The sequence below is a fragment of the Pezoporus wallicus genome, unplaced genomic scaffold, assembly GCF_028554395.1.
Source record: "Pezoporus wallicus isolate ANWC-B61680 ecotype Strahan unplaced genomic scaffold, APGP_CSIRO_Pwel_v1 scaffold_7402, whole genome shotgun sequence".
Taxonomy (NCBI): domain Eukaryota; kingdom Metazoa; phylum Chordata; class Aves; order Psittaciformes; family Psittacidae; genus Pezoporus; species Pezoporus wallicus.
The window spans coordinates 4,465,921-4,483,778 of NW_026641037.1; the positions used below are offsets into that span (position 1 = coordinate 4,465,921).

Below are 17,858 nucleotides of genomic sequence, written 5' to 3' on the forward strand. Positions count from 1 at the left end.
TCTTTCTCCATGTTGATTCCTTGGGGCTTGAAGCTGCCTGATAGCAGTCATTCCTTCAGTAAAGGTGACCTGATAATGATGCTCCTTATCAGAAGAGATCAGAAAAATGCCTTCCTGACCATACCTATGGGATAAAACACAAGCAACTTCTCTGTTAAGGGCAGAGGAAAGCGACATACACAGGAAAGAGGATGGGCAGAGACCCACTCTTTTACTGCACTGTGGACAAAAGGTGTTGTGGGGGTAACTGCCCTCAGGGGACCAAATTAAACCACCCTGAGGGAAGCAAATTGCTGCATGTTCACTGCACCATGTGTGTGATAACTGCACCTGAACACTGCCTGAGGCAAGCGCTGTGCCCAGAGCTGGCCCTTACACCAGCGAGCCAATGCCACTGGCCAGCCTTGCTGCCCGTGTGCCTGGAGCAGGAGATGTGCTCACCACACAGCGCATCAGGTCAGTACACAGCAATCCACACATCCTGAGTGCTCTCAGAAGCTGCTTCACCAACAAGACACCACAAAAGAAGTCACTGCATGCTGCAGCAGACCTGTGCATGCAGCCGCTTTGTGCCTCCTGGTAGCTTCTGTCAGGGCACAAGTGTTATTTCTCATCCCTATTTTGAGGTGGACACAGGTCTGCTCTCTTCCTCAAAGGGCACCAGGGGAGCAGATGATATGGCTGTATCAGCAGTACCCCTGTGGCCCTTCCAGCACCACTGTGAATGAATTAAATGCACCTAGCTGCAGGCCAGGCCCCAGAGGTGGAATTGGCTCTTACAAATTCTCCTGCTATTTGTAGCATCTCTCCAAATCCCAGGGCTCAGGCTGCTGGCTGAGAAACCTGCTGGTATCGGGTTTGGTTTGTTTCTAAGACATTTCTAAGCATTGTGATTACACAAGATGCTGAAACCTCATGTTCCAAAACCACAGGCAAAAGGACAGGTGCTGCCATTGCTCTTTCACAGCATCATCATGTTTGAGGGATGTCCAAGCTAGAAAGATAAACCCATCCTGGATTTCCTAGATCTTAACATTTCCAAAATGCTAAGCAAGGCTCCTTTCTGTTCCAGGGTGCGCTGGGTGGCACTGTTGCAGAGCTGGGTGCCGATGAGCAGAGGACTCTGCAGGAGCACCAAGCCTGTGAAGGCACCCTGCTCCCTGCACTGCCCTGGCTGCAGGCACAGCGGCTGGGCCAGCATCACTCTGTGCAAAGCAGGACCTCAGTGGCCTTTCTGACCTGTTGCAACTGTTGCAGAGTTCTGTAGTACAGCTTCCTAACCTTCATTTGACATGTTTAGCACTTAATCTTTTCCAACTGATAGTGCTGATGCTTTTCTTTGATCTTTTTTCTCTAGGAAGACAAGGACCTCCCCAGGAAGCAGCCTGCATGAGAAACACTGGGTCCCCCACACAGAGACTTTTGGGAGCAGGGAAAGCACCACTAGGGAAGCAGAAGCAAGGTCACGACCTGGAGCAGAGGCAAGCTGTCCTGAGAATCTCCTATTCCTGGGACGTTTTGATCTGTGTTTTCAGGGCTGTTGTGATGTGTAAAAGCACTGCCATCACTGGCCTCCTTTCCCCAAAAGCATTTCTGGCAGTGGGCACTTCCTCAGATGCAGGTTTAGAGTCAGACATGCAAGAAGTGCTTCTCAAATCCTAAACTTTCCCCTAACATTAGTGACTCCATCCCAGGTGTCAAAGCAACAGGTTACATAGCAGACACTGCCAGCACACCATGAATCAGTCATACACATTATCTGAGTGGAAACAGAAGCATCCTTTAGCTTGGAGCTACTAGCCAAAGGACAGTGGCTGCTTTGTTAACACTTGGCATCTCTTGCAGATTTGTTTCTTTGCCAGTGTTCAGTAACCAGACAGCATCTACAGGACCACCACTTAAGAGGAGAGTGGCATACTGAAGTCTCCTGATTGTCAACATTATCTAAGTGAAATCACATCCTGCTGCCTACAAACATTCCTCCAAATGCTGGGTCCTGTCCAACAGTGCCAAACAGGTTCCCAGTAACACAACATAGGTCATAGTTGTATTGGCTCTGCAACTTTTCGAGATCTTCAGCTACATCAGAACAGCAAACCTAGGACATCAGCCACTTGTGACACTGGTAAAGACTTTTGAAGCCCAGAGGAAGAAGCATTCATTCCCATCCTCTGCATCGCTCATTGTAAGGATAAACACATACAGGACTATCAATATAATACAGGACAATCAAGGGATCTCTATAGCAACTTGCTGCTTCTCACCTCTGCCCGAAATGAACCATTTCCTCTGCAGCTCTTGCCACTAAGAAGACCCTTGGTTTCTCTCAGCTTTTAAAGATCATCTTCATTTACTTCACCTGCAATAAAGTGTCTTATAAACTCTCCCTTTGCAGCTAGTAGAGGTTTCATGTTGGGCTAAATCAGGAACCACAGGTGTCATGAAGCCTGGGACATACACTCAGACTTGCCACTGTTTCGGGACTTGTTTTTTTGGTCAAGACAGAAAGAACTGAAGAAATCTGGAGTATCTAGACTCACAGTGCTTACCTGGGAGAACCCAAGAGGCCCCTTGCTATGTTAAGGTAAACCAGAGCAAATGTGACATGCAGAGGAGCACCTTTTGGTTTCCAGAATCATTGTAGAGAGCCATGCAGGCCTGAAAGGGAAAACACAAACACTTTACAAAGGCTAAAGGGTGCACCAAAGACCTGGATTATTGCTGTCTTCCAAAGCATTGTGAGAAACGTGCAGAAAAAGGCAGGACACTGCCACAGCCTCAGCATCTGGCCCCTGATGGGGGAAACAACAACAAAAAAGTCAGTCACCTTTGGCAGTCTAACTCCCCGTAGGATACCACAGCAGCTATGAGCATGGACTTCCAGGGGATTCCACTGAACTTCCTTCTGGCTGCTCCATCCTCCAGCTTTAAAGATTAGTGTCAAATGGAACTGAGATTTCTTCCCTCTGTTACTCATCAACAAGACAACAATCTGTCCTCAATGCCTGCATTAATGCAACACTATGGCAGAACAAGGGTCTGGCTATCTCAGGGAATGGATTTCAGAGCCAGATTTCATCTTGGCTTTGCTCTGCTGGCTCAGAGACACAATCATCTGCACAGCACAGAAACACTTAATACTTGCTCTTCCTGCCCCAGCACTCTGCTGCTCTTGCCACAGAGCTCCCCACCCAGGCAGCCATTAGATCACTGACAACTCACCTGAGCACTTCTCAGGGAGGCAGAGGAAGGGACTGGAGCTCACATGCTGTGATAGCCTAACCCAGACTCAGCCACGAGGCCTTGTATGGCTCTAGACACTTCTTGGTTTGCAAGTCTCCATTCTGTCTGAGAAGAGCTCTTTATCACCACTATAGAATTTGGATTAGTTACATGCAGAGTGCTGAGGCAATACATAATGCTCTACACCACTCTCTCAACACTGTCATTTGAGGGGAACCACACAAAGTACAAACACTGATGGTGTGTGCTTGCAGAGAGGCCACTCTAGCTGCCTTCTGCTGATGAAATGGGTGTGCTGCCTATTCTGCTCCAGGCAGTTCTCACCAAGCCTTCATAGTCCCACTACCTGCTGAACTACCACCACCTCCTTAATTACTGAGCCCCATTAAATCTCAACCTGAGCTTCAAAGTGGGTAGAAAAACCAGTGTAGGAATGGGCACTGGAGACATGTGCTTTAAAAATCTCAGTTTATTTTATTTTCTGTGCAAATCAGTACTACTTAACATTACTCACGTTTCACAGTGCAGCGGGCAGAAATTATTACAACACTGCATAAACTGCAGCTCAGTGAGATCGTTCTGGGTCCTGGATCCCAGGCAACTTCCATGTGCTGATGATCTGGAATAGAAAAGAACTGCACAGCCAGCATTTCCAATAGCTGTTACTTGTAATACAAGCTACCTCCACAGCATCACCAAGGGAAGCCTCCTTTCCTCCTCAGGTATCACAGTTGCATGCAGACTCCAAGCATTTACAGCCAGTGGCATATAGAAAGCTTACAGTAGTTTCTAAGTCAGAGCTAGCAAAGACAGATGAGGAAAGAGTAAATGATAAACTCTTTTCATAGCCACTTAATCTCATGTAGGACAAAAGAGAACGAAGTTGAGCAGTGGAAGGGAAAGCTGGCCCCTAGAGTAAGAGGGTATGGTCCCGGCCTGGCCAGCAGCACCCACAGCTTGCTGGCTGCTCCACTAGCAGTCACCACTGGGACAGAGGGAACAGGGCATGAAGCCAGGCAGCCCTAGCACTTGGAGAACTGACTGAAATCCTGTGTATACCCAACAGGAGAGACCCTTGGGGATACTGTACAAAAGTAGCTCATACCAGTTATCAGGAGGTTTCCTGAGAAGACAGTCATGTGTGACATGGAAATTTCATTGTGCAATATTAAAAGAAATGTGTCATTTAAAGCACCCTTCCAGAGCTCAGTCAGGCCACACTGATTTGGGAAAGCAAGAGCCAACCCCACACCAGCAAGAGGGACCCCAGCATGAGGTGGTGACATGAGGGAAGCAGAGGGACGGCTGGACAGCATCTGTACCGCAGTTGGATAGTGCAGGCACAGGTCCCTAAAGTGCCATGAGAGGAGCCACATTTGTTTGCTACATCAGATTCAACCCTGTCCCACAAAGCTCATTAGCAGTGGGTGGGTGGAGAGGCTGCAAGTCGCAGCATCCACAGGGATGCTGAGGGATGGCTCAGACCTCACTCATTACTAGAAGGGCTTTCCCCTGCCCAGCCTGTCTGCAGTCCCTGGATCTGGCACCTCCTGGCCACTGGAAGGTAAGAACTCTCCTTTGAAGAGATCTGACCCCCCCCACCTAGGTAATGAGGCTGTTTAGAGGCAGTGCTGCTGTTTTCCAGGAAAGAACAGACAGTCACAGAGCAGCAGAAGGCTGTGACTGACCCATTTTCGATCAAATAGAAAACTGTTTTTGTTTCCCATTTTAGTTTCTCCCTTCAAGACATCTCATAGCAACAGCTTTGCTCTGCTATTAGCAGCCTACCCTTGTAAGGAAAAGCAAGAGCCCATTAATGAGCCAAATTTATCACCGGGAGAATTCTGCTGACCTAATTTACACTAGCCAAATATCTTGACCCATTATGTTAACCTTCCTCTGCCTCCTCCACAGTTAAACACTTTTCACCTTTAACCGGGACAGCAGGGAATACAAACAGCGAGAATTAGGAGAAAAAAGACCAATACAAACCAAAAAGCCATGCTGTTCTCAACATCCACAGGACTCCATTACACAGGACTTGAAGCCATAACCCAAAGTGAAAGCACAGAGAGGAGACTTGACGTTCTGCTGTCTGTGGGAAGCAAAAAGCAATTGTCCCAACTCCCACCAGCAGCCCACGCCAGTCCAGCTGCAGAACTCTGGCAGCTTGTGTTAGATCCTGCACTGCCTAGGGACAGTGACAGCAGTGATCACTTCTCTGTGTGTACCTGCCCTTCCCCAAGACAAGATGTGTGCAATTATGGTTTCAGATGCACTTGAACAGGCCCTTTGAAATCTCACCAGCTATTTATACAGAGAGATGTTTCACAGCCATGGAGCATGACACCCTTCTGCAGCTTGAAATTTTAGCTGAGAAACAAGTGGGCAGCTCTGCTCTCTCATTCCACACCTAAGTACAGCTTGGAGGGACTGTGAGAACCACCTGCTGACCTGATGGGTAAGCTACCTCTTGTGAGAGGTGCCTTGCTTAGTGGGTACTTCCTTTCTGGAAATGGTATCTGAGCAATCTTCTCAATATAACCCCATTTCATCCTCACAGAACACACAGCTGTGCCAGCATTCTCCCACATGTACTAAATAAAGCAGCTCTTCAGAGTTCTGCTCATACATTTCTTTTTTTTTCTTCTCCTATTTTTTTTTTAATAGGAACTAAAGACTTCTGATAAGACTGTTATTTTGTAAGGTATTTAAACTGGCTGTTATTGACTCATTTATTCCACCACTGCCACTCTGCAAGCATCTGCTGAATTGAGTAACATGAACGGAGAAGATTTAGTTATCCAGACGCAAGCACTTAATGGATGCTGGATGCCAGGATCATCTCATCTGGCCTCCAGATTACTCTTTTTCTAAAGGTGGGCTGGAGTCCTGTATTATATCTGCCAACACGGCACAAAGGTCTCCCATACCCTAGGATGTCTAAGATAGCACCTGCTGTGTAGGTGCCTGGACTGCCCCAAGAGTGGCCTATACTACCAATTGCTTATACAGAACGTTCAGCCCTGCTGCCTAGTTTGGCTGTGTGCCCCAGACCCTCCTTGGACTGCACAGGCATTCCCTGAAGCACACTCCAAGTCATGATTTTTAGCTACATCTCTTTGCTGTGCTGCAAAAGCTCTTTCCACATCTTGCCACACTCCCCACCATGTACCTTTAGCTCTGGGAATGAAGGCAGGGAAGAATTTGTCATTCTTATGGTGCCCTACAGGCTGATCTCTGCCACCTTCTTGTAGTTGTATAGACTTGCAAATTCTGCCACTCTGAAGGTGAGATGCCAGCATTGTTCACCAGGACCCACAGACCTGCCAACAGACACATGGTTAGAGAATGTAATGAGGAAAAGTGTCACAGAAAAGTCACCTTCTTTGTTGCTCAAGGTAACCCAACCCCTTGACAAAGAGCTGGGTGCTTCTATAGAAAAAAATTGTAGAGAAAACCAGCAAGAAGAAGACACACGCTCTTGGTATAGCAGAAGTGAAGCTGGGGGGGGGGGGGAGCTTGTTTGGAACACCTGGGAGAGTGATGGGGCCACACAAGCATTGCTTCCCTCAGTGGCTCCTCTAAGGACAAATCCTGCCCTGGTACTTGGTACAGCTGGATCTGTCTTACCCTCTTTTATGCCTCCTGTCAGTCCCAGATTTGTCTTCACTCAGTGACTTTCATCATGGTGTTTGCAATTTGGAAGGGGCTGGACTTTCCTTCAAAAGTATCTTGGATATCTAAATCCCCTTCACAACTCTGACCCACTGTTTCAGACAGTGCACGGTACCGATTTGCATGTTCATGGCCTAGTTAAAAGCCACTGTATTTTACTCCAGGTATTTGGTTTCCCTCAGCCCTAACTGTGGCAAACTTACAACCAACCCTTAAAACTACTAGACTTTAAAAAAGAACATCTTTTGTACATGCAGTCCTGCCACCCTTGACTTGAATGCACTTACCAAGAGATTCTGCACTGAGCCCTTTACATGTCCAGGACTTAGCAAGTCACTGAGGATTTGACCCTTTGAAGTGATTACTGCAGGAGTCCCAGGGGCAAGTGTATTTAGGACTGAGTCCATACTTTAAGAATTTGTTGAAGCACAGGACTATGCAGCCAAAAACAGGAGGAGGAACAAACAAGAGCTGGAACAAGATAACAGAGTTGTTTCTCATTAGGCATCCTGCCATACACCATGGTTATTTCTCACTTTGTAAGTACTCAGTTGAAGTCTCTTTCCACTTCCCAATCTCCCTCTTACCACCAAGAACACACACAGGATTAAGAAAGAGTCTCCATGTCCAGGGAGCTCTGACACTGCTATCAAAAGCACCCACATCATGCCACCCTGTTGATAAAGTTTATTAAGCTCCCTCTCAAAGTTTTTGGGCTGTTTGCCCTGTCTCTGTTCCATAGCTTCCTGCCTGATGTATGAAAGTCTCGACTTCCAGCCTATATTTATTCATGGTCAGATATAACGTTGTATTGTACCAAACACAGCCGTCTATGCAAACTGCAATATTCCACCATTGTCCAATACATACCAATGGAATTTATCCTCCTGGTGCATTTAAAAACACCAACATGTTCTTGCTAGCCCGGCTCTCTGGTCTCACACCAGGCCTAGTAACCCTGCACTATACTCAGCTAAGTCTGCTCTCCCTGAAAGCTGATGGCCTTCACAGAAAAGCTGTGTACAGCAGACCAGAGAGTCACATGCTACCCAGTGATAACAGTGCATTAACCATTTCCTCATGGTCTGTCCCGGACTGGATTTGCCTTTTATAGCTGCATTCCCATATTTTCCAGCTCTCACATAGTGATCCCAACATCCTTTTGCCCAGCACACCTGTCTCTGACTGACAGTGGTGAAGATTTCTTCAGTTCACTGGCCTGCAGCTACATCCTCCTCCAAAATAACCCTTTCCCAATCCCCACCGGGTCACAACAGCCCCAGGGGCTGTTTGGGATGCCAGCTAAATCATGGCCTGCAGCAAAAGCCAGAAAAAACATCTTGCTCAGCTATCCTTACTTCTGGTTTTATTAATTCAGGTTTCTAAAGGCCCCAGTTGGGTAGTTCTATTCCTGCTCTGCTCAAGATCCCCTGCCCATCACCACTGGCCTTACTGAAGCTGCCAGCTTTAATGGGCCAAGATAACTGAAATTCACATTCATCTGGCAGCCAGCACAGCATCTCAATCTGAATGGGGTCCCTTGCATTGCTGCAAAGCAGGTTCTAATCACTAGCAGGAGGACCACGAAAACAGGACATGGATGGTGTAATTTCACCAGGAACAAGAAGCTATCCAGAGCAAATTTGGCAGGGATTTGCTAAAGCCACAAAAGGCTTAAACTTTCAGTCCCAAACTGACCTCTGCAGAGTATTCCTGACTCTAAGTTTCAGTATGACAACTTCCTGTTTCTTGGGTTATGAGGTTAGATTCAGGGATGTTCACTTTATTGACAATAGCTCATTCTTGGAAGTTCATCACTCACCAATCAGGCCACATTATATACAGAACAAACTGCTGACATGTACCCAGTCACAGGGCTGTTTGCTAGTCAGGGGTATGTTTATTGAACAGGACCTTATCACTATTACTTCTTTAGTGTCAACAATACAGTGGGAACTGCTAAGACTGAAAACAAACAGGGGCACTCCTATCAAAATGAGTTTAGCCTTGTGTACACAGAACATGGAGAAGAGGTATATGAGTACAGTGCAAGAACAGTTCTGCACTAGCTCCTCTGGGGCCACACTCTGTGCAACAAGCACCTCTGTGCAAGTCACCTCGGTCTCAATAGTGTCTGGGGTTCCATCCTTACTTATTGAGCACTATTTCCTGGCAAGCCCCAAACCTCAATCACATTGATGGTCTTAAAAAGAAGCCTTTGCTGCTTTGCACGCTGTGCTGGAGCAAACAACTACAGGATAAGGCTCTCAAGAGCAGGAGGAACCAGTCCAACTTGCTGATCAAGAATGGAAGACTTTTGTCCCTGCTTCACAGAGGGTTTTGCAAACACTGCTGCATTTATAGAAGCAACATAGCTGCTCCCTTACAAGCTTTTCCTCAGAGAGAAATGGTTCTGTGCCACCACTGCTGTTGCTGTGCTCTTCAGGAACAGCTTGAGAAGCTGTGAAATGTATGACAAGGGCCGGGTGACTGTGTAGGAAGAAAAATCATGCAGAGAGAACGTGTGGGATCCGAGCTTGTACATTACTCGGTTATATTTCATATGCTTGTTTTAGGAGGGTGTGCTCATGTAATTTGTATGAAGATTAGAGCTATTGTTATTTACTAGCCTTATACTTGCTGGGAACAATATACTTGCAGGCCCATAGCAGTGTTATCCAAGCTTTAAAAAGAGCAACCACGCTCCAGCCACCCGAGCCCAAGGTAGTAAGAACACGATGGCTCTGCTTTCCTGTCTGTTCTATTCCTTTCTTTCCTCCCTACCCTGCTAACAATAGAGATTGTTACTATTGTGGGGTTATTTTTGTTTAGGCCAACATAAGCACAGTTCAAACTCCAAGTTTTACCTAGTCACTTCCAGACAGGATTACTGCCTAAGCCTTACAGCCTTGCTCAGGTGAGACACAACAAGTAAAACTGAAAAAAGCACAGATTAGCCATGCATTTCCATAGTGGGCTCAAGGTGTAATTCACCAAATTACTTCTTGAATCACAGGCTCTGCCACATTAGGGAGGAAAAAGTTATGAATTGGTGAGTCACCATGCCTGGCTGCCACTCTTCTTTAGCACTTGATACCAACTCCCACAGCACAAGGGCAAACAAGGTGAGCAACCCTCCCACAGTCACCTGCTCAGCTGCCTCTGAGCCAGGCTGAGCTAAAAAACATGTAACCATCTAGTCTTTTCTATATATATCTTGGGCTATTTAATGAACACAGTATACAGCATCTCACCTCCACCTTTAGGCCAATAAACAATGATGTGTGGTGAAGGAAAAGAGCTGAAACGTCCATTACAGCCTTGAAAAAAACAGGGTAGCTCTCAAAAAAAAAAAAAAAATAAATATAGTTACGTTGGCATTATGACAACAGTAGGAAGGAGTGGCTGGCCCCACAGCTGTGTACCATTTCACAACTGACTTATTTCCAGGTAACACGAAACAGCAAATCAAGACTTGAAGCTCTTTCAGTACACATCAGACACTGACATTCCAGCCATAGGCCAGCAGCTTTAAAAAAAAAAAAATCAGTATAAATGGTTTGTATTATTCATATTGAAATGAATTTTCCCCTAGCACCAATGCAACTCAGTCTGCAAAGTTACCTTACCAGCTACAATTGTTATCAAAACATACTGATTTTGGAAGATTGACTTCAACATGCAGTATCAATTGGAACCACTTTTCATAGCTGCAGACACCACTGAACTGTAAAACAAATTGCTTAACCCTTATGCATGGAAAACCTCTTCACAAATGAAGCAGCCACGTATTTTTACAGACAGAAGTGAACATCATCTTAGGCTCTGTGGTTCTTCAGCAGTAAAGCACATTCTCTGTTTTCCTTCTTGTTTTTTTTTAACAGTAGATTTAACTGTAGGCCTTCATGGCCTTGGGACCCACCAGCAGGAACACACAGCAGTGTGAGTCGAGTGGGGTCCTGGCAGCAATGGCCCAGCTGCAAAAGCTCACTTCCTCTCCCTTTGCTGTCACGGTTTTTGTCAGATTTTTGTCCTGCTGGAGGATCTCCCAGCTTCCCTATCCCAATCCCATCAGAGCTGGAAGCTGCCCTGCCCCAGCCTAGTCTGCTACCCAAGTACTCTCCAGAGGCCTTCAGTGGGACTTAGCCATTTCCTCCCCTGTACCTCATTTCCCCCGGTTATCCTGCCTCACCGCCCTGCACGCTCTGGCTGCCCACCCCACCCTCTGCCCAGCACGGGCAGCTCCAGGACCACAGGAGCCTTCACCACCTCACAGAGCAGCCTTGCACCAGCTTTTGGCTGCTTCCCTTTCCCCTCGGTCGCTCCTCGCACCTGCTCTGGTTTGGAGGATCCCAGTGCAGCCGGTGGTGGGAAACAGACAACACCCAGGGGCTTGTTAGGAAAGAGCCCTCCTGTAACACACCAAGTCACGGATTTGTCCCAGGGAAGTTTGTGGGATTCAGGATTAAGCCCTGGCAAGCACTTGGGCACCACCAGCAAGATGTCAGTGAGGATCAGGAAGCCACAAACACAATGCTCAACACCCATGAATCCAGCCAGCCTGCTCCCTCTGTGCAAATCCCCCTGCCTCCCCTGCTGCTGCCTATCCACCCGCTCCCTTCCTGCATTTCCTGACCAGAACACCTCACACTTGTCATCACTGGATTACACCCAATTGATTTCAAACTCTGTCTGGTCTATTATCATAATTTTGAACCCTATTCCCCAAAGGGCCTGCAATTTTCCCTGCTTTGCAACATGCACATTTCCTTCCAAGTGAATTCTCTATTCCAGGGAGCGCTTCCAAGAAAATTTCCCTGGGACTGAACAGCAGTCACAGGCTTAGAGTGCAAGTTTGCTCACAAGACTATCATGAGGGACTGCGTCAAAACCTGTATACAGGATACATTTATTCCTTTCCCTTTAACCACTCCGCTGCTTAGCCAGAATGAGATTAGACTGACATGGTACAGCCTGTTCCCAGGAACATACAGACAGTGTGTATCACACTATGAGCTAGACATGTGTAAAATTGGCAGATCAGCGTGACGCAATTTCATCTAGCACAATGAAGGTGAGCTGCCTGTTTGGAAATTTCAGAGGTCTGCTCCCTTTGGGAAGAGAAAGGCAATAGCTGCCCTCTTCCAGCCCTGTGGAAATGCCCTGGCCTCCAGGTGCTCCTGAAAATACCACCCACAGGGCAGAAATAACAATGGCTCATCCTTTAAATGCTCTTCAGCATATTTTGTCAGGCTTGGTGAACTTGTACTCATCCATTTATGCAAACATTCCCTGTTCTTTCCCTTTTCTTGCCTGCAGTCCTCATGAAAACTGCTGGTAGAAGGTGCCTGAAAACAATTTATCCTTTTATTTTCCAGTAAGATCTAAGAAAATAAGACAATGATTATTTCAAGGTTTTCTGTACATTCTACTTTTCAGGTTATTTTGTAATCTATTTCTATGTGGCTTTCCATCTTAATCCTGATATATTAAACATTCTCTGTGGGCTTAACTTGTCCTTGCTAAACGAAAACCCTTTTGCACTTGATCTTCTCCAGTTCTATCCCAGCCTTCTTCAGTATTCTTGCTATTCCTGCAACTTTATTTCCTGCAATTGACTGTCTGATCATTAAAAAGCTCCTGATACACCCGAAAGTGTATCATCTTGTATTAATGCAAGAGTTTTCTGTGGTAGTTAGTACATCAGAATCCTTTTAACTCCCCATTAAAAAAACACACAAGTGATGATGGACTAACTATGAATGAACTAGAGCCTGGCATCTGCTCTATGACAACTGCCTCCACACCTGCTCTGACCCTGCAGTGAATCTACAGTAGCTCATACTTCTCTCATGAAGGATAGGCTTCCTTGAGTTTGCCATGAGCAGTTCCATGCACACTGCCAGTTACACGGTAGCTGCATCCTCAGCCACATTGCATGTGCACTCCTTCACTTACCAGCAATAATCCCTCATATAGTCATATCTTGTTCTTCACAAATGATCTGACATAACAGCTTCCTGCCTTCACTGATGTTTTCTGCTTCTTTTGGATCTACCATTCTTTTCTGTAGTCACCTTGTACTTTCTTTTCTTGAAGTAGTCAGCTCTAGATTTATAACCATTTTCATCCTATATACAGTCTATCATTAGGTTCTCAGTAAGGTCCTGCTTATCAAATTTTAAACTTCTAGGCTACCATGTCCCTCAACCATGTAAAACACAAGGCTATTCCATACAGGATGTTGTGTGTCCCAAGAATTAGAGAAAGCATTCGGCTGCAGCATTTTTGCAAGGGCTATCCACCAGACCCTGCCCTTCAGATGCACCTAACAGCACTAAGACAACACTAACAACCCGGGGCAGGGGGTGGGGAAGAGGAAGCATGAGTGAAGACCTGGGGCTCTGAGCCCAGGTCTCCTGAAAATTTATTAACACACAGAACAAGAAAAAAAGTCACATGATCCAACTCCCTACCCCTTTAGGGTCAAGTGCTCAGTTAATCTCCTGAAAGTCACCTGCAGATCAGCTATGATTGGTGATGCATTTTCCACTTCCACATGAAAGAATACAAGTATGGAGCCACGAAAATTTTGGTTCCAAGATGTTACCACGCCAGATCACAGGGGATGCTGAGAGCTGCCCAACCATTTGGGGACAGGTAATAAGTAATCTGTGATCAAGAGGTAATTGTGGTGTGTTTTTCCATCAATAAAAAGAGCAAGCAGGGCTCACTTCAGGAGCAATTAGTTTCTTTCTGTGGCTTCAAATGGAGCCTGGCCCTCTGCACCACATTAGTGTGCCGACTTCTGAATAGCCCTCTCACACTACCCCATCTTCCCTCTCATTTCTGTTCCCTACATCTACTGCTCTGCACAGTAAGTGCCTGACTTGCTATCACCACAGAGACAGGCATCCCAAAGCAGTGTATGACATGCCTACTGAAGGATTTACAGAGCCTCCACATGGAAATTTCCAGCCAGTGGCAATTTTCCAACAGGACACTCTTGCTCTCAAGTTACACAATATGTCAGCTGATAATAACTTTCCCTTCTGGTGTGATGGAAGAATGCAACCTTCGCCAAGATCACACAAGCAACAAAGAACACCTTTTTTTTTGTTTATCACCTTCCACACTACTCAAGAATCTGTAGTCATCACTCCCTGAGCACCTGTGCTGAATGGCCACCTTTGAACAGAGAAACAAGTGGGTATGAACTGATTTTGAACAATTCAGGTCAGAAATTACATGAGGTTTGACTAGCAAAGAAGAAAAAAAAACCAACATAGCTAGGATGAGACCCCAGCTGAGTTGGAAGTGGACTTGTCCCAGTTTATAAAGAGGATTACGTAACACAGTTACCTGCATGACCAGGGACTGGGATGATGGGTCTGCAACCCATTCTGATCCAGTGTGCCTAAAATGATCTCTTACAAGTGATGCCACATGCCATAAACAGGTGACAGAGTGAGGCCTACATACATCAGAAAAGATTCAGCTATCCAGAAACTGAATAGCTTCTACAAAAGCTGTAGAAGCACAGCTGGAAGACATTTTGGAAACAGAACCTGAACAACGGAGGAGAGGTGGCTTGGAGATGAGTTTGAGGAGAGTGCCCCCAAAAGAAAGTGGCAGAATGAAAGACGCAACAGAGATGCCAGGGAAGACAGAAAGCCATAATGCCATAGCAATTTTGGACTATCAAGATTTATGGAGTGTTGTGGTATTACTGAGAGGCTTCTAGCAGTGAACAATACCTTACTGTGCAAGCTACTGTAGAAACATTCAGTTAACAGACACTCCCTGCTCCAAAGAGCTCAGAATTACAGGACTGACAAGATGCACAAGCAGATGAAGCAATGAAAGATGCAACAATCCCTGCCCACTGCACTTCTCCCACGTCTTGGATGAGGGCAAACAGAGGCTACACATGAAGATGCTTTCACTTGAAAAGCACTTTTCTCCAACTAGAGAAGAATTTTGATCAATATTACTACTCACCACATGCAAGTATCCAGCAAAAACAGTAAATCCCTTTGCATGAAGCTGTTTTGCCAAGGCACGTCCAAAACCTTTGTCACAGCCTGTTATTAGCACCGCCTTCTCTTCAGCCTGCATGTGGAAAGAAAGCAATACAGTATCATCAGATATTGCAATGCTGCAGGCATCACCAACACCCACCGATACAGCACAAGAGCAGCTTGCAGCCCTGCAGCCAGGGCCAGCCACTGCTTGGGAGGTACAATTCCACCTATACCTGTCTGCACACTAACCTGACCGCAGTCTAAACCCCACAGTTTCAATGGAGCTTCTGCCGGTCAGACAGTGTAAACAAGGTGACAAGATTCTGGTGTACAAACACAACCAGCTCCCAGCGATTGTGTGAACCCCCAAATTTATTAAGGTGCTGGTCTGTCTCAGTTTCTGTTGCCTTGATATCCAAGCTAGAACAGCTAAACTCTCTTTCGATTATCAGTGGCCAAAGTAAAATGGAAACATTTTAAAGGAAGTTATCTACCAGCCCATACGCATTACAAGAAAGCATAGAAAACATCCAAATGGTAGTATGCCACCTGCTTGAGCTGTACAGTAGCTCTTTTAACTGCACAGTGACTTTCTGCTCTCTGTTCCCCACCTACTCCTACTTCATGCAGTACTTTTTATACTGTATTTCAGCATACAGGTTAGGGTTTCCTTCTGAAACACTGCAGTCTTAAGAGGAACAACTTAGCAAATCCTACAGTTCTCTCCTACATTCTTATTATCGTTTGAGTGATGGATAAATTAAGGGAGGTTTCATACTCCGTATGATATAACATAACAGGCTTGTGATAGATCCAAAACAGGAATCCCAAATCTTGGAGAGAAACCTATAGCAAAACACTGCCCATTCACCCTCTTTCTTCGCTGAAAGCCATCTCGCCCCTGCTTTTCTCACCACAGCCGCAAAGCAATGAACTCCTAATACTTAACCCAACCAGCAGGCACTCAGCTGCAGTGCTGTACATTGCTCCAAACTGAAACAATATTCATGAGGCAATAATGTGATATAGATCTGGAGAATGCAATAAGGAAGTGAGGTCACTTCCATGTCTGTGGAGGTATCTGCAACTAATATTCACTGTAACTGTATTGACAGCAGATGAAATATGAACAGTTGTATTTTATAATACTCACTCTTGAATTGCACTGGCTTGTCCATACACTTTTTTGGACAAAAATGAGGCAATCACCAACACTCCCTGATTGAACTTGTTTTGCTGACATGCATGGTAGTGAAGTGGAAATAAGGAATAATTGCAGGGTGATAGTGACAGAGCATTGCTGCACAAACTCAAGATGAGCCTAAGCAGATAATAATACGCAGATAAGCTACACCCAGTTCTATAACTCAGGCTAAACTTACTGCTTTCAAAGGGAAGTCATGATCTGAAGTTGAAATGAGAACTGATCAAAAGCCTATCCTGCATTTTTCATACAAACACCTACATTAACACAGACAAAAAGCTCTCAGCAACAGGCTAGCTCTGTTAAAGCTCTGAAAGTAGTTAAAAGACAAACATAAGTGATAACTAAATATAATGTGCTCAGTCCCAATTTAATTTAAAGTGCCACAGCTCAAAAAAAGATGAGGATTAAGTACAAACCAGATCACAGAATTTGCCAAGAATTTCCCACAATAATTCAGCAAGATAGCCCATGGAAAAGAAAGGATTTGACTTTTCTCTCTGCCTCACCTCCATAGACCCTTTGCCTCTGAATCCTGAAAACAAAAACCTTCCCCAAAGGATGGGGTTTGTACAGGAAATAAGGACTTATAATCACTTCCAGAACCAAGGCTAAGCAGACAGAAAAGATACCCAATCCTCATCATCATTAGCTCCTTCATCAGCCAGTCTGATAAGGAAAGAGCTCAGCTGCAAGACATATTGCAAAGCAAATGGCTGAGCTGTGCTATGTACAGAATTATGTACAGCTAGTTTTAGCTCTCTGCAGCTGGTTTGCTTTCTGTGATTAAACCCATTCCCCCCCCCCCAAAAAAAAAAATCCAAACCAAAACACAAACCCAACAAAAACCCCACAAAATGTAGACAGAAAGGGGAAGGTTTAAAAATCTTCTCAGCTGTCAGTAATAGGGAAAAAAGTGAAGAGAAACTTAAAACCTTCCCAGTATGGGAAGGTTCCTGTGGTTATTTGTTACTTACCCTAATCGCTGGTAATAAAACATGTGAATACTGCCTCATCTTTGTGCCATGCCTGATGGAAGGACAGAGGGCTCCTAGGGTTAAGAGCAGATAACAACTCCATTCCTAACAAAAAAAGATCCAATTCCCAAACATCTCTGAACACAGAAAAGCTCAATCACCCTTATCTTTTGAAAGTCCCAAGCTAAGGCCTTATGGGCCTCATTCCAGGAGCTTGATAAAGTCAGTTTGCAGCTTAGCTTGACACAGTGCCAAGACAGGCAGAGAGGCCCAGTTATCACCCCTGTAGCAGGCATCACTGTGACCTTATCAGCATTTTGAGGAACTTCAGGTGCCTCACTCAAGTAATGGTCAAACAGTGCTCTCAGGAAGCGCTGCTCAGGAGAGGCATTGTGTACAGTGCTGCCACGCCACCTGAGACCTGCTAAGAGTGCAGAACAACTTCTACTGGGGATGCTGCTGGGGTAATACTGACTGTGTCTCCCTTGTGTGGTACATAGCACTGTAATACACATTCCATGCAGTTCAAATGGTCCCAGAGAGGCAGCCTGATTTTAACCTGCAGCCAGCTCAAATGCACACACCTCATGAGCTTTTCCTACTGGGATATGATCACTTTCTTAAATAACAGAACTTATTTTACTCATGAGGGTGATCTATCAAAATAATACATATTTATCGCAAAAGAAGCTAAGTAAAGCGAAGCTATGTTTTTTGCCAGTCTCTCTGGAT

At 45.5% G+C, this 17,858-nt stretch overlaps 1 long non-coding RNA gene across 2 annotated transcripts; it reads right to left on the bottom strand.

Annotated features, from left to right (window-relative positions):
* Nucleotides 1–1,811: 1,811 nt before the first annotated feature.
* Nucleotides 1,812–15,416, bottom strand: LOC130605866 (uncharacterized). 2 transcript variants are annotated; one of them, XR_008973814.1, is made up of 6 exons: nucleotides 15,195–15,416; nucleotides 14,923–15,033; nucleotides 6,419–6,569; nucleotides 3,758–3,862; nucleotides 2,828–3,005; nucleotides 1,812–2,658 (listed from the first exon to the last, which is right to left on the bottom strand). It is a non-coding gene; the product is annotated as an uncharacterized LOC130605866 (long non-coding RNA). The 2 variants fall into 2 exon arrangements; XR_008973813.1 differs by lacking the exons at nucleotides 1,812–2,658; nucleotides 2,828–3,005 and having other exon boundaries at nucleotides 3,695–3,862; nucleotides 15,195–15,216.
* Between the last annotated feature and the right edge of the window lie 2,442 nt (nucleotides 15,417–17,858).